Raw genomic sequence first — 19,691 nt, 5'->3', positions numbered from 1 at the left:
CTGAGCAGCGGAGGCGGCGGCTCGGGGACGGCGGCGACCCCCGCCTCCAGCCCCCGCCCCCCGCCCCGGACCGACCACGCCGCGCTCGCCGGGAGCGGCGGCCGCACCGGCGCGAACAAAGTGCGTCCCTCCTGGCGCGGCGGCGCCGGCCCGCGCGGGGACGGCCACCGGGCGAGGTGGGTCGGCGGCGAGGAAAGTGCGCGGGGCGCCGCGTGGGGCGGGGGCGGCGCGAACACGCGGCGCGGGGGGCGTCCCGAGCCCGGCCCGTGCCGGCCGCGGGCGCGGAGTTGCGAGCCCGGAGCCGGGGGCTCCCGGGGCTCCCCGGCGGCTCCCAAGTGCGCGAGGAGGAGAAGAAAGGGAGCAGGGTCGGGGCGAGCGCGGGGAGGCGCGGCGCGGAGGGAACCCCACCTTGCCGAGCTGGCCGGGCCAACGGCGGCGGCGGCTGCATAATAGCGACTTTAAGCCCCCGGAGGCAGCTCAGCTCCCCCATCCCCGAGTCCTCCGGGGGTCAACGCCGAGGGGGGGTGTCACCAGGTGGCCCCCGGGGTGGCCCGGGTGCGCTCTGCCCCCGCCGAGATCCGCCGTTCGGGGCGTGAACGGCCGAGGTGGCTGGAGGCCAGGCGGTCAGCGGGCAGAGGAAGGAGGGCGGTGGGGGACGCGTTGTTTGTTTGGTTGGCACCGGGGGTGCGGGGGCGCGGGCACCCGGAGGGCTGCGGTGCGGGGCGGTCGCGTCGGCGCGGGGCGAACGCGGCCGGGGGGCGGGGGAGGGCGGCGGATCCCGGGCGCGGGGGGGCGGGGGGTCGGGAGGCTCCGGGGAAGGAGCCGCCGGCCCCGAGCAGCCATCATTACCGAGCCGCCTTTCTCCGGATGGCTGTGCCTCGAGGAGCCCCGCGCCGTGGGAGCGCACCCCGAACTCGCGGCCGCCCGCCCGCCCGCCGGCTTTGTGAGCGCCCCCGTCGAGCGGACGCGCGGGGAGTGCTTCTGCTACCCGGCGGCCGGTTTTCCTGGAGGTCACTTTTAGGGACTGTTCACGCCTCGTTTTTAAACTAGTTTTTTTCCTCCTCTTCCAAACAGACAATGGACAAAAGAAAAGTAGCAACCCACATGGAGAGTTTCCTTTTGAATTGCTAGAATTAGATACACTATCCATCTCTCCACTTGCTAAGTATACTTTTTAGTTTCCCATTGTATATTATCTAGCCATCGATTTAAAGAACTTATCTTGAAATATGTCCATTCTCTGGGCTTGATTTTTGGGCTGCATTAAATATTTTAACTTATTTCTAAAGGATTATGTGAAGGCCCTGATTTTTATTTTCTGAAAATTCTCATTAAAGCCGTCTTTGCAGTGGGCAGTACCTTTCAAAGAGGTTGAGTGTGTTTTCCCCCCATTTGTCTCCCGATAAGGGGAGGTGGGAATACTCACTAAAGGTAATAATCAAATAGAAAACAACAACAACAAACCACACAAAACTTATCCTTATTTCCTCACAGATCTAGTCTAACGATGGCCAAAAAAAAAAAAAAAAAAAAAAAAATCGTAGTGACTGTGATCTTAGCAGCATGGGAACCTGATTTATCCCAGTTATAATTCCGTTTAGATTGTAGCAATGTGTAAGTAGTAGGTAATTTCTTATTTCAGAAATAACTTGAGCAGTGATTCTGCGAAGTTGAATCCGCCTCCCAGCCCCCAGAGTACATCTGTCGCGGAGTGTTTTTGTCTTGCTGTTGCACAACAGAAGCCCTCCAGTCTTTACCCTAAAATGGCAGCTTTCATTTGACTGGGGCCCATTCATTGACAATGATAATAAAGAGGCTGAAAGCTAGATGCTTGGGGCACGGAGCAGGACTGGGTTTGCCTTTCTAGGTGATAGTAAGTGGGAGACATTTTATGTCTTCCAGATTTGTTCACAGAAAGTTTGTTTTCCCTGAAAAATCTGTTCTGTGGAAAAAAGTTACAAGGTAAACAGAATTTGGAAGTGGAAAGCTGACTTGCAGCAAATTTTAGAAACTAAGTTTTCTTGTTTTGCCAAATAGTGAAATTATGACATCCCCCCCCCCCCCGCCCTTTTGGTAACCAGCTAAAGGGACATGATGGATTTTTGTGAGGCTTGTAACAGGTGAATTTCATCACCATAACACTCAAGAATTGTTTTCTAGCACTATGGATTTTATTGTTTATAGTCTGTTGATATTTTCTATTTTTTTTCCTCCCTCTGTGCAAGCCAGTAAATTGAAGCTTGACGAATTCTGTTCTAGGTTTTTCAGGATTCAAATGAGTTTCTTGATAAGAAATGAATAATTATAATAAAGGGACTGGTATGTGAATTCCAAACTCTAATTATATTGGTTTAATCAATGAAATTATTTTTACGTCAATTAAAAAAATTGCTTCCTTTTCTTTGTCTTAATTTTGAAAGTCAGGATAGAGAAATGTAGGTCATTTATAGGTGACGGTGATGGTTAAAAACTCAAACATTATTTTCCTCTTTTGAGGAAAAAAAATAGCACTTTTGTTTTTTTTCCCCAAGTTGAGAATACCTAAGTTGAGTTTAAAATAGCAGGTCTAGTAACTTAATTTTGAAGCAGTACTTTCATAGATTCTCCTGTACTTGGTTTAGTTGTTAATCAGTTCGACTTATAGGACTATTTCCAAAACTTTTTTCATGAGCGTCTTACTTTTATTGAGTTAAAATGAATACCATGGGGAGTACCTTTATAAAACTGTATCAAAGAAATGTGACAATTTTTTCTTCATACAGATGCAGTCAGTAATGTATTACCTATTGTATAGTTTTTAGGCAGAAAGGTCAAAAGTAAAAGAATATTTTCGTCTATGAGAAAATACAGTCGGAGTGCTTCTACGTACATGCCGTGTAACCCGTAAGAGCAATCTCAGTGCCGAGTTTAGAGTAGTTATTTCAAACCTAGCCGAAGAGCATTTTATTCCCTGTGCTTGAGAAAGTGTCACCATCCATTTGGTTACTTTTGATTCAGCAGTCACTGGCAAGCTTTCGGTGTGTAAAACGACAAATAAGAGGCGGTGCTTTCCCTCACAGAGTTTACCATCTACTAGGAGAGCGCGTTCTATAGGTAACCAAGTACTCAGATTTTAACTTTTAAGATCAGCTTTGGATGTGTTGTTATTGTCCATCTTTTATTATCCGTACATGGCCTTTCAGGTTTGATAGTAGTCGCCATGGCCGTCTTATAGACATCTACTATAAATAAGGCATTGCAAGAATAAAAATGCTTAGTCAGGGCTGAGCAAAATGTGTGGCTGCAAAAAAATGACCCTTAAAATTTCAGCTTTGTAATCAAGTGATTTGCTTCCAGTATTCAGATGCTTTCTAGATGTAAACAAACCAGCACTTAGATAGATGCAGGTCACAGAGCTAAATTCACTAAGGTAGATGGGGAAGGAGCATCTGGGGTGATGATGGTGAGATGATGTCGGGAACATGATGGCGCTGTGTGACTCTTTAATTGTCTTGTTCATTCACTCGGACACTTTTGTATATCTTTAAAAGAGTATTCTTTTTATGCCCTTTTAGAAATTCAGAATTTTGTATTGTTATATCTTATCAGGTTTCTAAAGCCATTATAGCTTTATCAGTTTGGGAGATAAAATTTTCCTTTTTCTCTGGAGATCTTTATTATTCTGTCCTAGTTTTTTTTTTTTTTTTTAAAGAAAACTTTGACATTCAAAGATGATGGATGATGTAAAAATATGAAAGAAATTGGGAGTAAATGATCACTTTTCTATTTCTATCACTTTTCTGTTTTTCTACAAAAAATATGAAGATGTAATGATTTATTTTAATTTGGGTATTACTCAGTTGCACTTATGGCAAAAGCCCATAGCTGATTATGGTGGTAGTTAAGAGCTGGGATGGTAATTAAAAACATTAGTACCGTTCTTTTATATTTTACTTTTATCAATATATTAAAATTCTTAAATGAAACCACACCTGTGTGATAAAAATAATAAATAGAAACAGGAAATCATAATGATATTGTCAAGTAGAAATTCATCTTACAGTCATTAGTAAATCTTTGGATATTTAGAGCATGAGGACCTTGGAGAGCTAGTTGAACTTTCTCATTTTACAGATTGAGGAACTAAAGCCCAGAGGATTAATTAAAGGAGCCGTCTCTGGCTGGCCACCCAGTTACTGCCGGCAGAGCTGCCTTGGTCATGGTTGTCTTCCTGGTGCCTAGCTGGGTGCTCATGCAGGGGAGTGCCGGGTTGGTCTTTGTTGGATGACTGAGCTGCTTCGGGAAGAGACTAGCTCTTCCTCGTATGTTCTGACTCAAAAGCACCTTTTGGCTTAAGCATCCTATAGCCTATGCTCACATAGCTCTTAAGGGTGTTCTTAAGCCAACGGCATTGTATTTGCCTCTGTGTGGTGGTTTGGAGGTTTTTTTGGGGAGGCGGGGAGCGGGGAGGTATGATTATCCATCTAGAGAAATGCAGAGAAAATTATTCTGAGACTTGATTATTGTTTTCATTATAGAAGCACGTATTCATTACCGTAACTAGGTTCCAGTACCTTTAACTAATGTTAGGTGACTGCAAACATAATTGTTTTCTCAGGGAAATATTTTTGGAGGTTTTTGTTTTGTTTTTATTTTGAAAAGTAAAAACTATCTTTTTAAAAATAAAAATAAGGTAGAATAGTAATGAAGAAGCATTACTTGGCAGTAAGAGGCCGATTGGTCCCTGAGCTTGTTTGTTTGTGGCCATGTGGCATCAAAGACACTTTCTTCAGTGGTCCTTTTGACCTTACACCACTGCTGTAGGTGCCAGGCTTGGCTCTAGTGGCTAGTGACTGGGCTGTGATCAGTTTTCCTGTTTCACCTGTTTTCTTGTTCATCGGCTCAAGTGTCTATTGGGTACCTGCTACCTCAAAGGCGCCGCGCTATGCCTGAGTTAGGAATACAGTGGTGCCAGGAGAAGACATAAAAGACCCACGCGAAAAATAGAGCCACCGCAACGTCATAGGTGCTGGGCGGCGGACTGGGAGGAAGGACAGTCACCTGTTAGGAGCGGCTTCAGCGCTGCCGTCCAAGCGATGGTAAGGAGAAAGGGGCAGTGCTAGCCCACCTGGAGGGAGGCAGCGTGTCTGAGGCCCACGGAGAGCAGCTAGATGACACGCAAGAGGCGGGCACAGGCCAGCTTGGGCGGGGCTAACAGGATATGGAATTTGGGATTTAAAAAAAAAGCAGCAGAGCCACTGGTGAGTGTTAAGCCGGGCTTGACATGAGCAGGCTTGTGTTTTGAAGACTGAATTGGTGGGTGGGGCAGAGGAGAGAGAATAGGCTGGGAACCTCGTCCTGCCCGCTATTGCTGTGGTCCACGGGGTGGGAAGGACCAGTGGTTTGGGCTAGACTGGTGGTCGTGGAGATGGAGAAGTGGACAGGTTGGAGAGATATTTAGGAGGCCCAATGACTTGTATTTGAAGACAGATTTGTTCTCAGGGAGAGGAAGGTGTCGGGGAGCGTAGGTTTCTAGTGTATTCGCTGCATGGCCGGCTGGCTGGGGTTGCTGCTCTCCGAGGTAGGGAGCACCTGATCAGGACCTGGTCTGAGGAGGAAGTTCACGAGCTCTTGAAGCATGTGACTGAGGTGGCTGATAGCGGACCGTGAAACTGTTGCTTCAGCCTTCTTTCCATTGCTAGCGGCATTCTAAAACTTCCCAGAATAGTCTGCCAGCTTCCCCCCAAAGATGTCGGTGTATGGCGAGCCCACCAAGGATTGCTGGTGGTGTCAGTGGAAGGGGAGAGAAGAGGGAAACTTTGTTATCTACCTTGATATATGGTACTTTCTTACTTGCTTAATAGGAGTTTGCTTGCTCATACAAGGAAGAGGACCCTCCGGTGAGCAGACTTTGCCACATTTTGTCCTTGTCATGGTTGTCTTCCTGGTGCCGCTTTCTGTTGCTAGTTATGTATTGGGACGAGGTCCTTGGACTCCCGGAAGATAGCTGGTGCTCCCCATGGAGGAAACTGGTCGCATTTTAGGAGCCGGTTGTGGCCAAACATGGGTGTGGTAGAAATGAATACATTACTTAGGTAATTGTGGAGGGAAATACTGTCCTCGGTCAGAACACTTACCTGTTCTGGGGGAGGAACTATGTATAAACTACCTTAATATATCTTAACAGTCACTTTGTTCAATTATTATAAAAAGTGGATGATAGAGCGCGATTGGTCGCAAGTGAGAGATGCTAATTGATAAATCCAGAAAAGCTTCCAAGTTGCTGACTTTAATATTATATGAGAAAAAGTATGAAAACCCTGAACATTTATCTTTTGTTTTTTTGTTTTTTTAAGAATAAATGGTCAATTTTATTGGGCTCAGACTAAGAATCCATGGGTCTTGAGGACCTCTGTGAATTTGTCAGTTTTCTTGTCTATGTTCTTTTCGGCCTGCTTCCGTAGCCTCATGAGCTGCTGCTTTTTCGGGTAGTGGATCTTGGCCTTCTCCTTTCTCTTCTCCTCCAGTGTAGCCGTTACTGCCTGGTACTTCCGCTAACCTCATGAGCCAGGCGCCCTACGTAGGCAAACTGGGGGTGGGGTAGAGGGAGAAACGAAGCTGTAAGAAAACGAGGCCAGGGTGACTAGGGGAGGGGCATTGACATCCCGTCCTAGAGGATCCCAGTCCAGCCATACAACTTTTCAGCAAGCCTGCGCTCAAGAGACACAGCCACCCCTGGCAGGGCTCTCTGCTCCTCCTGGCATCAGCTGAGCCATTGGCTTTATCGGCACTGCCCACAGTGGCATCCGCAGACCATCGTGAGAAAAAGCCATCATCTGCTGAACATTTATCTTGAAACAGTTTTTTTGTTTGTTTATTTTGTTTTTTGTATCTTTGTTTCTGCCAGTTTGTATAGTAACGATGTTATCCATTTATTTATTTTTAAATTTTTTTTTGTTTGTTTGTTTTTTGCGGTACGCGGGCCTCTCACTGTTGTGGCCTCTCCCGTTGCAGAGCACAGGCTCCGGACGCACAGGCTCAGCGGCCATGGCTCACGGGCCCACCCGCTCTGCGATATGTGGGATCTTCCCGGACCGCGGCACGAACCTGCGTCCCCTGCATTGGCAGGCATTGGCAGGCGGACTCCCAACCACTTTGCCACCAGGGAAGCCCTTATTTTTAAATTTTTAAAAAAAGTTTATTTATTTTTGGCTGCGTTGGGTCTTCATTGCTATGTGCAGGCTTTCTCTAGCTGCGGCGAGTGGGGGCTACTCTTCGTTGCGGTGTGCGGGCTTCTCGTTGCGGTGGCTTCTCTTGTTGCGGAGCACGGGCTCTAGGCGCGCGGGCTTCAGTAATTGTGGTTCGCGGGCTCAGTAGTTGTGGCTCGGGGGCTCTAGAGCACGGGCTCAGTCGTTGTGGCGCGTGGACTTAGTTGCTCCACAGCCTGTGGGATCTTCCCGGACCAGGGCTCGAACCCATGTCCCCTGCATTGGCAGGCAGATTCTTAATCACTGCGCCACCAGGGAAGCCCTACCCGTTTATTTTTGTTATAGGTCAGACATTGATCTTCGTGTGCAGGGAGAACCTTCCTGGGGCTCTCTGTCTTTGGTTGGGGCTCTATTTCAAAGGTGCTCTGTTTGACATTGGTCCTCATAGGCCTTTTTGGTGTCCTTGTGACTTGATCGAGTCCACCAGGGCCCTCCCTGACTTCCTCAGGGTGGGCACGATTGTGTGGCTTTGCAGATTTTTCAGGCGCTTATGTTAGCTGTGGGGGCATGCTACATCTGAAAGGTTTACTCTCACTTCTAGTGGTTTTGAGGGATTATTTGGATACGTCTAAAATTTAAGGGTAGTAATGTTCCCATGTGGTGACATAGTAGGAAAGCTGGGCTCTTCTGTCCACACTTTCTCTTTTTGTGCCTACTGTACTCATGGGGCGCATACATCTTGGTATATCTTGACCCCTAGGACAATTGGGTTCCATGCCTTTCACCCTAATGCCCTTCCTCTCCCACGGAGATGAGGAGAGCAGTTTTTCTTGTGGAGGTTTTATTCCGTGGTGGCCGAGAGTTGTGGCGTCAGAAGGATCAGCTAGTGAATCAGAAAAATAGGAACAATAATACTCTCAACCAGCCGGGGTTACTAACGGCAGAAGATTGCATGAGGTATCCCACCTAAAGCACTTGGTATAGCGTAAGGCATATTTATTGAGTAGTTACTAGCTAACTGGTAGTCATTGAACTTATCAAACCATGTGTCTTGGTTTTAATTTAAAAAGTCCCCGGATCCTAAATCATGACTGGCCAAGCATGAGAGGCCTGCAGTGGATCCTGGCTGCACGGTTTTCACCTTTCCTCAGAAGTCGACATCAGAATTAACATGGGTGTGTGCCTGTATCCAGGCACAGAACTGGATGTTATTCACCTAGTCCTCTCATTGACTACGCAGAGGCGGCTCGGATACTCCAGACACTAGAAATGGCACATCTGAAGGAGCAGTTGCTTTCTGGCTACAGAGCTACCCGTCTGCTGGCTGAGCTGTGGCTGTCTTACCAGGGAACCCGTCAGTCCTGTTTTCCCCAAACCTGCAGTTCTCCGTAGTCGGTGGGAGATGTTAGCCTGGGTAAACAGTGGTGGGCATCTTCCATCCGTTCTGGAGCGTTAGAACCTTCCAATATAGACTGGAGAGGTACACGGTGTTCTCAAAATCTGTAACTCTAGGTCCTCAAGTCTCTGAACGTCGGGGCCGGTCCTTTTCCCCCAAATTCTGTGCCTTGCTTAAGGAACGGACAAGAAGCTATCTAAAATGGGTAGATTTGGGGTGGGATCTGGGATAGGAGTAGCAAGGAGAAAGCGAAAAGGTTCCCTGCCTCTGCAAAGGTGAGGCTGTGGGGCAGCTTCCTTGGAATCCCGCTGCTCTCCAGATTGGCATGACAGTGGGAGAGATGGAACGAAGACAGCTTTTGTTTTGTTTTATCCTATTTTATTTTCACTGAAAAGAGACTCTAAAGGGAAAATGAAATGGGACAGAGTAGAAACAGTTGACAGACATGAGCCTGTGGAAGTTCCCCGTATTCTTCCGTCCTTACTGCAAGGTTGAAAAATTGGAGAAGCTGCTGCTGCCTTTTTTTTTTTAAATTTTTTAAATAATTTATTTATTTAATTTTACTTTTGGCTGCGTTGGGTCTTCGTTGCTGCACGGGCTTTCTCTAGTTGCAGCGAGCGGGGGATACTCGTTATTGTGGTGCGCGGGCTTCAGTAGTCGTAGCACGCGGGCTCAGTAGTTGTGGCTTGCGGGTCCGCGGCATGTGGGATCTTCCCGGAACAGGGCTCGAACCCATTTCTTTTTTTTTTTTTCTGCGGTATGCGGACCTCTCACTGTTGTGGCCTCTCCCATTGCGGAGCACAGGCTCCAGACGCGCAGACTCAGTGGCCACGGCTCACGGGCCCAGCCGCTCAGTGGCATGTGGGATCTTCCCAGACCGGGGCACGAACCCGCGTCCCCTGCATCGGCAGGCGGACTCTCAACCACTGCGCCGCCAGGGAAGCCCTCGAACCCATTTCTTGAATAACAGTGACTCTAAGGGCTTGATCTCAGTAGCTACCACGTGCGGAGCGTAGGCTTTATTTGAGTTTGCATTTTGCTAACCTGTTTACTTACGTGGACTGTTGGTCACTGACTACCAAAGTAGGATTAATCAAATCGCTGAGGTAGGAGCAACAATTGCCATTATGTAGGTGAGGAAATGGAGTTTTAGAGATTGTTTAATAAAGTTGCCCAAGAATACGGCTATTAATGGTGGAGTTGGGACTCAAATCAGGACAAGCTTATTTAAGACCATGTAGCATTAACCTCTCTGCAGAAGTTGCCTTGGAGGCTCCCATCAGAATGACCTTGGCCTTAGAAGCATCTGTCTCAAGGCTTACACACCTGTGCTTTCAAGGCCCACCTCTGGGAGTGACGTTGAACGGCCCAGAGCTGCCCGTGAACGCATTAGCGTCAGGGAGGCTTCTTTTCCTCACAAGTCATACCTTATCGATTGCAAACACTTTCTACCGAAAAGACACTCACTTATTGTAAGACTTACTAGTGTTCTACCCTGTTTTTATCAGTCCAAGACGTGGCCAACATCAGAGTATTCCACTTGCTACAGAATTGGCTGTCCTCAGAGTTTCTTCCCGGGGTTTATCCAAGGTGTATTAGTTCATGGAGCACCTTTGTCTCACTGCAGAGGACTTGAGTTGCTCAGGAAAGAAGACAGGATGTTCCCTAAGCTCCCAGCCGTAGCACTCGCTCTTGGTAAATACTTAACCTAGTCAACAGCCAGACTCAAGGAAGTACTTGCACACCGCTTCTGCTCACATGCAGGACGACGGGCCGTCCCCTGCAGCTGCACGCTGCCTGGTGTCAGTAGGTCTCAGATTCAGATGTATAAAGCAGTAGGTAGGCTCATATGTTATGGGGTGGATGTGTGTTCCTTTTTCAGGGGATTTAAAAACAAAAAAACAAAAAAACGATAGTATCCCAAATCCTAATACTCCTTTGCGTCTTAGAACTATTCTATGGTGACATACCTAGATTCTGTATATGTTTATGGGTTTTATTCCTTCACAACTGAACGGATAGTTGTCCAGCTTAAGTACAGTAAATCTCTTGTTAAAACTTGAAGTTTTGCTATTTCTGGTGCACTTGAAATTTTAACTTTTTTCTGATTGTGTTAAGTTTCAGAGAGCTAGGTTTATCACCAGAATTGGCATTTTAAGTTTTCCATTTTCCCCTCTCATTAAAAAACAAAAAATAAAAATCTAGGCTGGTGTTTGAAGCAAAGTTCAAGTTTATAGGGAACTTCGTGGCTGCTGTGGGCTGTTGAGAGCCGTTTCGTTTAGCTGCTGGGGTCAAGCAAGATAAAGAGAACCCTGTCTCATGTGCTGTCACATACTTAGTAGGGATGCAATAAAATGACGCAATCAGGTAATTTCCCACATGGTTCAGCCCATGGGTGGTGACACGGCTGTACCTGAATTGCGGGCAGGCAGGCAGTGTCACCGTGGAGTACCTGGGAAACGTGGTGTTTGTCTTGGTGTGAACGAAAGGTGATGTACTGCCCGAGGATCTGCATGAAAGCCCAGCTTTGCTGGTGGATTGGTGACATAGGGGACCGACTGTCAGTCGCTTGTTGTAGCTCAGGCTCTTCAGAACTTGAAGAAATGCCCACATAGGGACTTCCCTGGTGGCGCAGTGGTTAAGAATCCACCTGTCAGTGCAGGGGACACAGGTTCGAGCCCTGGTCCTGGAAGATCCCACATGCCGTGGAGCAACTAAGCCTGTGCACTACAACTACTGAGTCTGCGCTCTAGAGCCCGTGAGCCACAACTACTGAGCCCATGTGCCACAACTACTGAAGCCCACGTGCCTAGAGCTGTGCTCTGCAACAAGAGAAGCCACCGCAATGAGAAGCCTGTGCATCGCAAAGAATAGTAGCCCCTGCTTGCCGCAACTAGAGAAAGCCCGCACACAGCAACGAAGACCCAATGCAGCCATAAATAAATAAATAAATTTTAAAGAAAAAGAAATGCCCACATCGTCAGCATTATCCTTTATGGATCACCACCACCATAATAACAACATTCAGAATAGTAATATCCTCACTTGGCAAACCTGAAAACGACTTGATTACCTGCACCTCTTCTAAAACAGACTGCTTGAGCCAGCTGTTGAATTTAGTAAGTGATCTGATTTGCTTTGCCTGCCAGCTCCAGGCTAGAGGTAAGAAAACGGGTCTTTTTATTCAAAGCATTACAGCATTAATTTATATCCTTATTAAATTTTCTTGTGTTTGTCTCTTCCAATATTCTATTTTGTGAAAGGAACCCCAGCTTTCCCTTTTCGCACTGTTTTGAGATAGTTGCATAGAAAATGCTGGTCCTTCATTCCTGGGCAGAAAAGCTAACAGTATGTAGTGGTTTCTGGGGGAAGAGGGAGCAGCTGCTGCGAGCCTGGCCTCTGCCTCTGTCCTGTAGCTTTTCAGCAATTGTCTCCGCTCCCCGCCCTTCCACCCATCCAGGATTCAGAGGTACAAGGTGGTTTCGCAGAAATAATGCATCGATTGGTCTTTAAGGAAGAGTAGAATGGTGAGCTGGATGATGTAGCTTTTTCATCTGTTTTCTCCAAGGGACCTGTAAAACGGGTCTGTTTACGTGACTTTGAGGATCTTATATAATTATTTAAAAAGTCCATCTGGTAAAATTAGAATAACTAATAAAATAGATATTTATTGGGGCCTTAGAATGAACACAGTCACCTGAGGTGCTTGTTAAAAATGCATATTCTGGGATTTCCCTGGGGGTCCAGTGATTAGAACTTGGTGCTCTCACTGCCAAGGCCACAGCTTCAATCCCCGGTCGGGGAACCGAGATCCCACAAGCCTCGCAGCGCGGCCAAACAAACAAATGCAGATTCCCTACGCCAGTTTTTTTCCTGAATTAAAATCTCTGTGATAAGAACCTGCTGTATAAAAAAATAAATAGAATAAAATTCAAAAGAAAAAAATCTCTGTGGACCATCTAGGGTCTGAATTTTTATCTAGGTGCTTCTGATACATTCTAAAAGGCCACACGTTTAGACCAGTATGTTATTTATACAGTGAACGTACCATGGAAATACAAAACAGTTCAGAAAAATGGTAACATATATTTTTACAATATATTTTGGAATTTCGCAAGTAATGTTATTCTCTTACACGTAAATGAATGAAATGTAGTTGCTGTTTGAGATACCAGTTATATAAAAGGTAAAGATGGACACATGGTTGAGCTTGGAAGTATAGTCCACTTCAAAGGTGGCGGTAAACAGGTCAGAGAGCAGCATGGGTTGTATTTGTTAAATTTTATTTTCATTTCTGCCACAGAATAATGAAAAACTTGTCTTATGTGCGGTTCTAGTCTATGTGGTATGAAAAGTGAGTGGATTTAGGGGACTTCCCTGGCGATCCTGTGGTTAAGACTCCAGGCTTCCAGTGCAGGGCATGCGGGTTCGATTCCTGGCCGGGGAACTAAGACTCCCGGATGCTGCATGATGCGGCCAAAAAAAATTTAAATTAAAAAAAAATAATAATAAAAAAGAAGTGTTAGTGGATTTAATAGGCAGCAGTAACTGTTAGGGGCACCCGTTCCAAGCGGTGTTGTCTCCAAGGGCAGGTCAGACAAGTAAAGCGAGAGTGGCAGGGAGTTTGGTGGGTGGACTCGGCGGCGTCCTTCTCCGTGAGAGCTGGGTGTTCTGCGGAAGGTGATGGGAAGCGGCATCCGGGCTCTGTCCTCAGGTCTCCGTCTCCCTTCCTTTCCGATTCGTTCCTCACTGGCTGTGCCGGCCTCTTGCCCTGTCGTCTCCCCGGCCTGGACCGTGGCTGGGAGGTGCCGTCCGCGTCCTGGGCCTGCTCCCCGGGGTCCTCATTCCTCTGCTGCCCCCTGAATTACAGCCTGCGTCCTGCACCCAGAGTGCCCGTCTCGGCTTCTCTAGGGCCCAGTTCAGACTCACAGCTCCAGCTCCTGTTTCCAGGTGGTTAACTCCTAAGACTGTATTTTTATTTCCAGTATCGCCCCCAGACGTCTGTTCTTAATGTTCCCCACCTGTCTGAAACGGAAGTCTTTTCAACACCCCCGGCCCCCCTTTTCCTGCCTAAAGCCCAGCCCCGCATCTGAGCATCTGAGTCCGAACGGCGTGCTCCGTGCCGCCCCGCGTCCTGGCCTTTGCTGGCCCACTGCAGGCTCCTCTGAGTTCAGGGGGGCACCTTCCACTGCGCTGCACCCTTGAGACCCCCGCCCGCCCGTTAGAACATAGTCCCCGGCCTGCTGAGCCCTGGCTGTCATCACCGTCGCCTGCCTGCGCTGGTTGGAGGAGACCCCCGCCCTCCCTCGCCGCTCCCGGCGTCCTCCTTGGGCGCCCTGCCGCCCCGACTGCGGGTCTGGAAGCACCCAGGCTCCCGCAGAGGCATCCTGCTCCACGCCTCCGGGTGTAGACGGGCTGACAGGTTTAAAGCGAGGCTCTGTCTCAGGCGGGGCGGGGTTGCCCTGTGCCTGCGGCCTGGCCCCTCCCTGGCCTCCCCAGTGACAGGCTCCAGCCCTGCCTGGCTGTCCCCCAGCTGGTTCAGAATGTGTGTGGGGAGAGGAGGTGAGAGTCCCTCCTCAGGCCTCAGCCCGTGTCGTGTCCCCGGCGTCCGGTCGGAAGGCCTTTCTTTATTCCTGGTCGAGGTGTCCTGATTAGGTGCTTAAGATGCCCTGTGGGTCGTCGGTCCAGGGGTATGCAGGTTAGCACAGTAATGTCCGTGTGATAATCTGGTGTCGGAGGGAAAGCTGTTCAACTAGCAGCTGAAGTCCTCTTGGGGGAAGTCGCTTGCTGCGGCGAGCGTGGCCTGAGGGACTGTGCCGGAGCAGGTGCCCTTCGCACCAGGGAACCATGTGGTGGCAGTGGCATCAGGGCAGACGGCTGCCTTCCGCGGTGGCTGCTCAGGCGGGGGCCTCAGAAACGGGCCTCCAAGGTCACGGCGGAGTGAGCTCTTACATAAGGGCCGCACCCAAGTCGGCTGTAGGAAGGACTTCATGAGTGCAAAGGCGTGGCTAGTAAGGAGCAGGGAAAATTCAACAGTGTTTTCAGATTTCCACCTCTAAAGGGTAAATGGTGATTTCTGGGTGAGGTTTATCGTGAAGTCTTTTTGGGTTTTGGAAACGTGGATGTGTCTGGTGAAAGCTGTTCTCGTATGGACTCTTTGAGGAGATAGATAAGAATTAGGAGTGTGCAGATCTTAAGAATATTCTTGTGACTTTAACGTCTGTGAAGGGGTGCTTGAGTTCTGTGGGAGATACTAAACATGCTCACCGTGGCCGGGAACTGCAGGGTAGCACACCTGTGACGAGGTGGAACCGGACAGCGCGGCATGTAGTCAGGTGCCGAAAAGGGGTGGCGCTGCGGGCAGGGACTTGGTAGTGGAGGAGGGAATCAGCAGGTGTGACCTGTGCCCTTTGATAGGTTGGAGGGACTGAGAAATGACATGAACAGAAAACACAGAGATACTGTGAGGCCAGGGTGCCCAGACCAAGCCGCAGGGGCGGGGCCCGTGGCCCCAGGGAGAGGGGCGCCCTGCCATACACCTGCCCTCCTCCCGGCCTCCTGGGACTGCAGGGAGCCCCGTTCCTGGGCCCAGGAGGGTCAGAGGTGGCTGGGAGCAGAAGGGCAGGGGCTGGACAGACGGGGTTGGGGATAGGCCGTGGCGAAGTTGGAAGTTCAGACCCGGTGAGATCCTGACTTGCGTTAAGTGTTGGAAATGGAGTTGAAAGGTTAGTCTGGCGACGCGTGGGGGATTGCGCTTGAAGAGGGACTAGAGGCAAAAAGTCAGAGGCTGTTGAAATAGCGTAGGCAGCCGCCGTGGGGCTGCACCAGGGCCAGGGGAGTTGAGGAGCGGGGGAGACCTGGGAAGAGGGGGAGATCCGGGGGGGGGACGGGGAGCGGGGTGAGTCCCGTTCCTTCCAGGGGCCGGCTCGGAGCTGAGAATGGCTTCGCAGCCTCTTTTCAGGAGAGCCAAGGTTTGATGATTTGAACTTAGATTAGATCCCCAAATAGGAAACGTTTGAGGAGGGTGAGATGTGTGAAAAGATAAAAGGTCACTTTAGAAAGCTTCCAGAATAAAGCTACATCACTCACGAAGCTGTGCAACCTGCGAGCCAAAAAATAGCGAAATAGTAAATTTTTTTTTTAAGTAAAGTCAGTGTCTTATAAAAATGATTTTGGAACTGTTTTCACATGTAGTCTGACTTTATTTTTTTAAATGTCCTTACAACGTGGGCATAGAATAACACGAACGAATTCTGCGGGATTGTTCCTGTTGCTCTTTCAGAATCAAAACAGCACGATGGTAGCTGGGGAGTTTGTTAAGAGGCTACACAGTTATTACACACGGAAGTTATTCCGTTCACCATAGTTGAGCTTCCTTCTGAGCGTGTGTTCTGACGTTAGGACGAACCGTCTCGCCTTTTATGCTTCACCTGCTCTAACGTGTGCGTGTGGATCTATTAAAAAGACACATCAACAAATACAGTAGAGAAACAGCTGCAGCCCAGTAGAAAAGCAGTAGAGGATATAAGCAGGTCATGCATAGGAAGAAAATTTAATTGCCAAAAACATGAAAATTTCCAAATTATGGAGTAATAACAAAATGCAAATTAAAACGAGATACTTTTCCTCCTAATCACATTAGCAAAGATTTAAAAAACAGTTTTGATACTGACGGAATATGGTGAGACTTGCACGATCACTGCCGTCTGAGGTTCAGACTAAGGTTCAGCAAGTACAAACATTTTGGAAAGTAATTGGAGATTATATGTGTCCAGACCTTTATGAATGGCCATTCCAGTCATATCAGTCATCCATCCTAAGGAAGAATCTGAAATCCAGTCAGCTGTTATGAATAAGAGGTCACAGCATTTTTTTCTGACAGTGAGAAACTGAGAATGGTTGAATGTGTGCTGTGTTCATATGTTAAGAGTATGATGCAGGCGTTACACATCACGCTTTTGAACAACATAAAGCCTCAACGAGTAGAGCACAAAAGAATATATTAACTGTGGTCCCAGTTTTATACAAATTAAATCACAAGCCTAGGAAAAGACTAGGGAAAATACATCAATTTTAAAAATGAGTAGTTTCAGGGATTGACAGTTTCACTTAGTTAAAAGCTCTGATTCCGGAGTTACACAGGTCTGGTTTGAATCCCTGCCCAACTACTTACTGGCTGTGTGACTTTGGACAACTGACTTAGTAGCTCTATGACCACAGGCAAGTTTTTTTTTTTTTTTTTAATTTATTTTTGGCTGCGTTGGGTCTTCGTTGCTGCGCATGGGCTTTCTCTAGTTGCGGCGAGCGGGCTTCTCATTGCGGTCTCTTCTTTTGTTGCGGAGCACGGGCTCTAGGTGCGTGGGCTTCAGTAGTTGTAGCACGTGGGCTCAGTAGTTGTGGCTTGCGGGCTCCGGAGCGCAGGCTCAGCAGTTGTGGCGCACGGGCTTAGCTGCTCTGCGGCATGTGGAATCTTCCTGGAACAGGGATTAAACCTGTGTCCCCTGCATTGGCAGGCAGACTCACAGCCAATGCGCCACCAGGGAAGTCCCACAGGCAAATTTTTAAACTTATCTGAGACTCCGTTTCTTCAGCTGTGGCGGGGGGATGGTAACAGTGCTCAGCTCCTAGGCCTGTTGGGATTAACGCAGCGACGCTTCTGAAACACCTCGCACGGTGCTCGCTGCATTGTTAGCCTCCATAAATGTTAGTTATTTGGATTGTGGGTTATTTTTATTCTAATCTTTATATCCTTAAGTATTTTCTAAATTTTATACTGAAAGGTACTTTCATAATCAAGGAAAACAACCATCACCACCCCAAGAAGCTATCTTATACCAGATATGGAAAAAAGAACTCCTGACAGGTTTTCAGTGTTTTGTGGTATAGACAGAGAAATCTTTTTTTTTTTTTTTTTTGCGGTACGCGGGCCTCTCGCTGTTGTGGCCTCTCCCGTTGCGGAGCATAGGCTCCGGACGCGCAGGCCCAGTGGCCATGGCTCACGGGCCCAGCCGCTCCGCGGCATGTGGGATCTTCCCGGACCCGGGCACGAACCCGTGTCCCCTGCATCGGCAGGCGGACTCTCAACCACTGCGCCACCAGGGAAGTCCAACAGGGAAATCTTTATAATCTCAACTAGTTACATTTCTGAAATGAATACCCCAATGTTTGCCTCTTAGGGTTTTCCCTTTTTCTAGATCACTGAGCAGTATTTGGCTTATTTTTTCTATCTCACAGAAATTTTGTTCTGCAGTAAGTTGAATTTAGGAGACCCCTGCCTTCTTTTTTTATCTTAAGTTTTCTGAAATCAAAGAAAACAAGAATCATCTTTTTAAAAACTTGTATAGATGAGATCTGAATTTGGTTAGTATTTACTAAACATTTAGCACTCAGATTTCAGTGCTAGTGCATCTCACCTAATTGTTTAAATATGGGAGCATGATTTTGATACTGGGGAGGTGGAGGAGAAACCAACCCCTTGAGAGTTTTGAGCTTGAGTTTAAAGGCTTATTGTGTCTTGGAGCGAGTCGACTTACGCTGGTGGGAAGACTTGAGCATCTGGAGCCCTTCCACCTTGGAATTGTGTCTTTCTCACAGAAGAAACCATTTGGGTCGCATGCAGCCTGGAGAAGCTTTCAGGCTCTATTTTCTTCATAGGAGGGTAACAGCTTTGCACTTATAATAAAATAGCTTCAAAGCTTTTGTCTCCTTGAAGTTATGTGACCTTTCATATATCTCAAACATCCTTTATTGTATCTTCTATGGCAAACAGAGGAGGATTAGAAAAGGAAAAATAGAGACAAATCTTAACATCGTCTCCTAAATTAATTATGAATACATGGGTTGATGGTAATATAAAACTTAAACCATAGAATCCAGAATACATGCAACTTCATTTTATTATTGTATTTCATACACATCTAAGATGGTGTCAGTTGTAAGATAGATCCTATTTCTGACCTATGGGAATGTGAAAAAAAAAGTATGTCTTAGATTCAGTGAAATACAGTAACGAGTGAAAAATTAGAAAACCTTCAGTTGGCAGTCACTCGTGTTTTTCAGTTTCGTTTACTGAACAAAAATGAAAATCACCTGACTGCATCTGAAATTGGAACTTAAGCCTCTAATCTTTAGCAAAAAGATTTCACAGCTGCCTGTCACTTTAATCACACCTGGTGCCGTCCCGTGCACACCTTGCTGCCTCCATTGTGAACGGCGCGTAGAGCACAGCCTGGATGGGCTTATGAATCAGGCATTTCTGCATGAACCTGCTTGGCTACTGGACCTAATGTAAGCAGACAGTGGGCCACCTTTTATAGCGTTAATCTGCCAGACTGCTGTCAACACATTGGGTACCATAAAACAGTGTCACCAAGACTATTCCAGAAGGGTGATGCCAAAATCTATTAAAACTCACAATAAAACAAGAAACGTACTGCTAACCATTAAAAGCCTGACTTGACAATCGAGTATTTGGGTATAGATTCTGAGCTTAGTGCTAGGCTGGTGCCCACGTTGTACAAATGCAGAATGAATGTTTTTTGTTTATAAGTTTAAAAATCTAATTATTCAGTGATACAAAGCAAGGAAAGGGCCCTTTGCTTTCTTTCTTTGTTTTTGTTTTTGTTTTGTATCTAGGATAGTTTGAGAGGATTTTGCAGCAGATAGTGTGAAGCCAGGATGGAAAGAATATAGACCCAAATGTGGACCTAATGTAATGATGTCAGAGATTTCCTCCCCCACCAGCCGTAAGGAAGAGAAATTTCCAGTGAAATGATAGCAATGTAAAGGTTCTCTGTATGTCTAGTTGGAGATCAGATAGGTAGCATGGTGGAGAGGTGAACGCCAGCAAACAGCTCTGGAGTCAGACGGCCTGGGTTTAAAGCTAGCTTCCAACACTTAACTACCTTTGGCACCTTGGGCAAGTTAATTAATCCCCAGCCTCAGTTTCCTCATTTACGAAGTGGGGCTAATAATAGTACCTTCTTCAGTGTCTGTCATGTACCAGCCATTCATTAGAATGAGCAGCTATTCACAGTGTCACGGCTTGCTTTGTTTCTCAGTAAAGAGAATGTGAAAGTGAGAGATGTAAAGATTGGAGAGCCTTGGTG

At 47.3% G+C, this 19,691-nt stretch overlaps 1 protein-coding gene and 1 non-coding gene across 2 annotated transcripts in view; one reads left to right on the top strand and one right to left on the bottom strand.

Moving 5' to 3' along the window:
* Positions 1-19,691, top strand: part of CHD7 (chromodomain helicase DNA binding protein 7) — a 444,235-nt gene that overhangs the window by 823 nt on the left and 423,721 nt on the right. The gene's annotated exons all lie outside the window — the stretch shown is intronic.
* On the bottom strand, positions 6,734-6,820 carry LOC137210807 (small nucleolar RNA SNORD35). The gene has a single exon (XR_010936736.1). It is a non-coding gene; the product is annotated as a small nucleolar RNA SNORD35 (small nucleolar RNA).

This window comes from Pseudorca crassidens, chromosome 17, assembly GCF_039906515.1.
Source record: "Pseudorca crassidens isolate mPseCra1 chromosome 17, mPseCra1.hap1, whole genome shotgun sequence".
Classification (NCBI taxonomy): domain Eukaryota; kingdom Metazoa; phylum Chordata; class Mammalia; order Artiodactyla; family Delphinidae; genus Pseudorca; species Pseudorca crassidens.
This window is presented reverse-complemented; position numbering and strand designations above follow the sequence as displayed.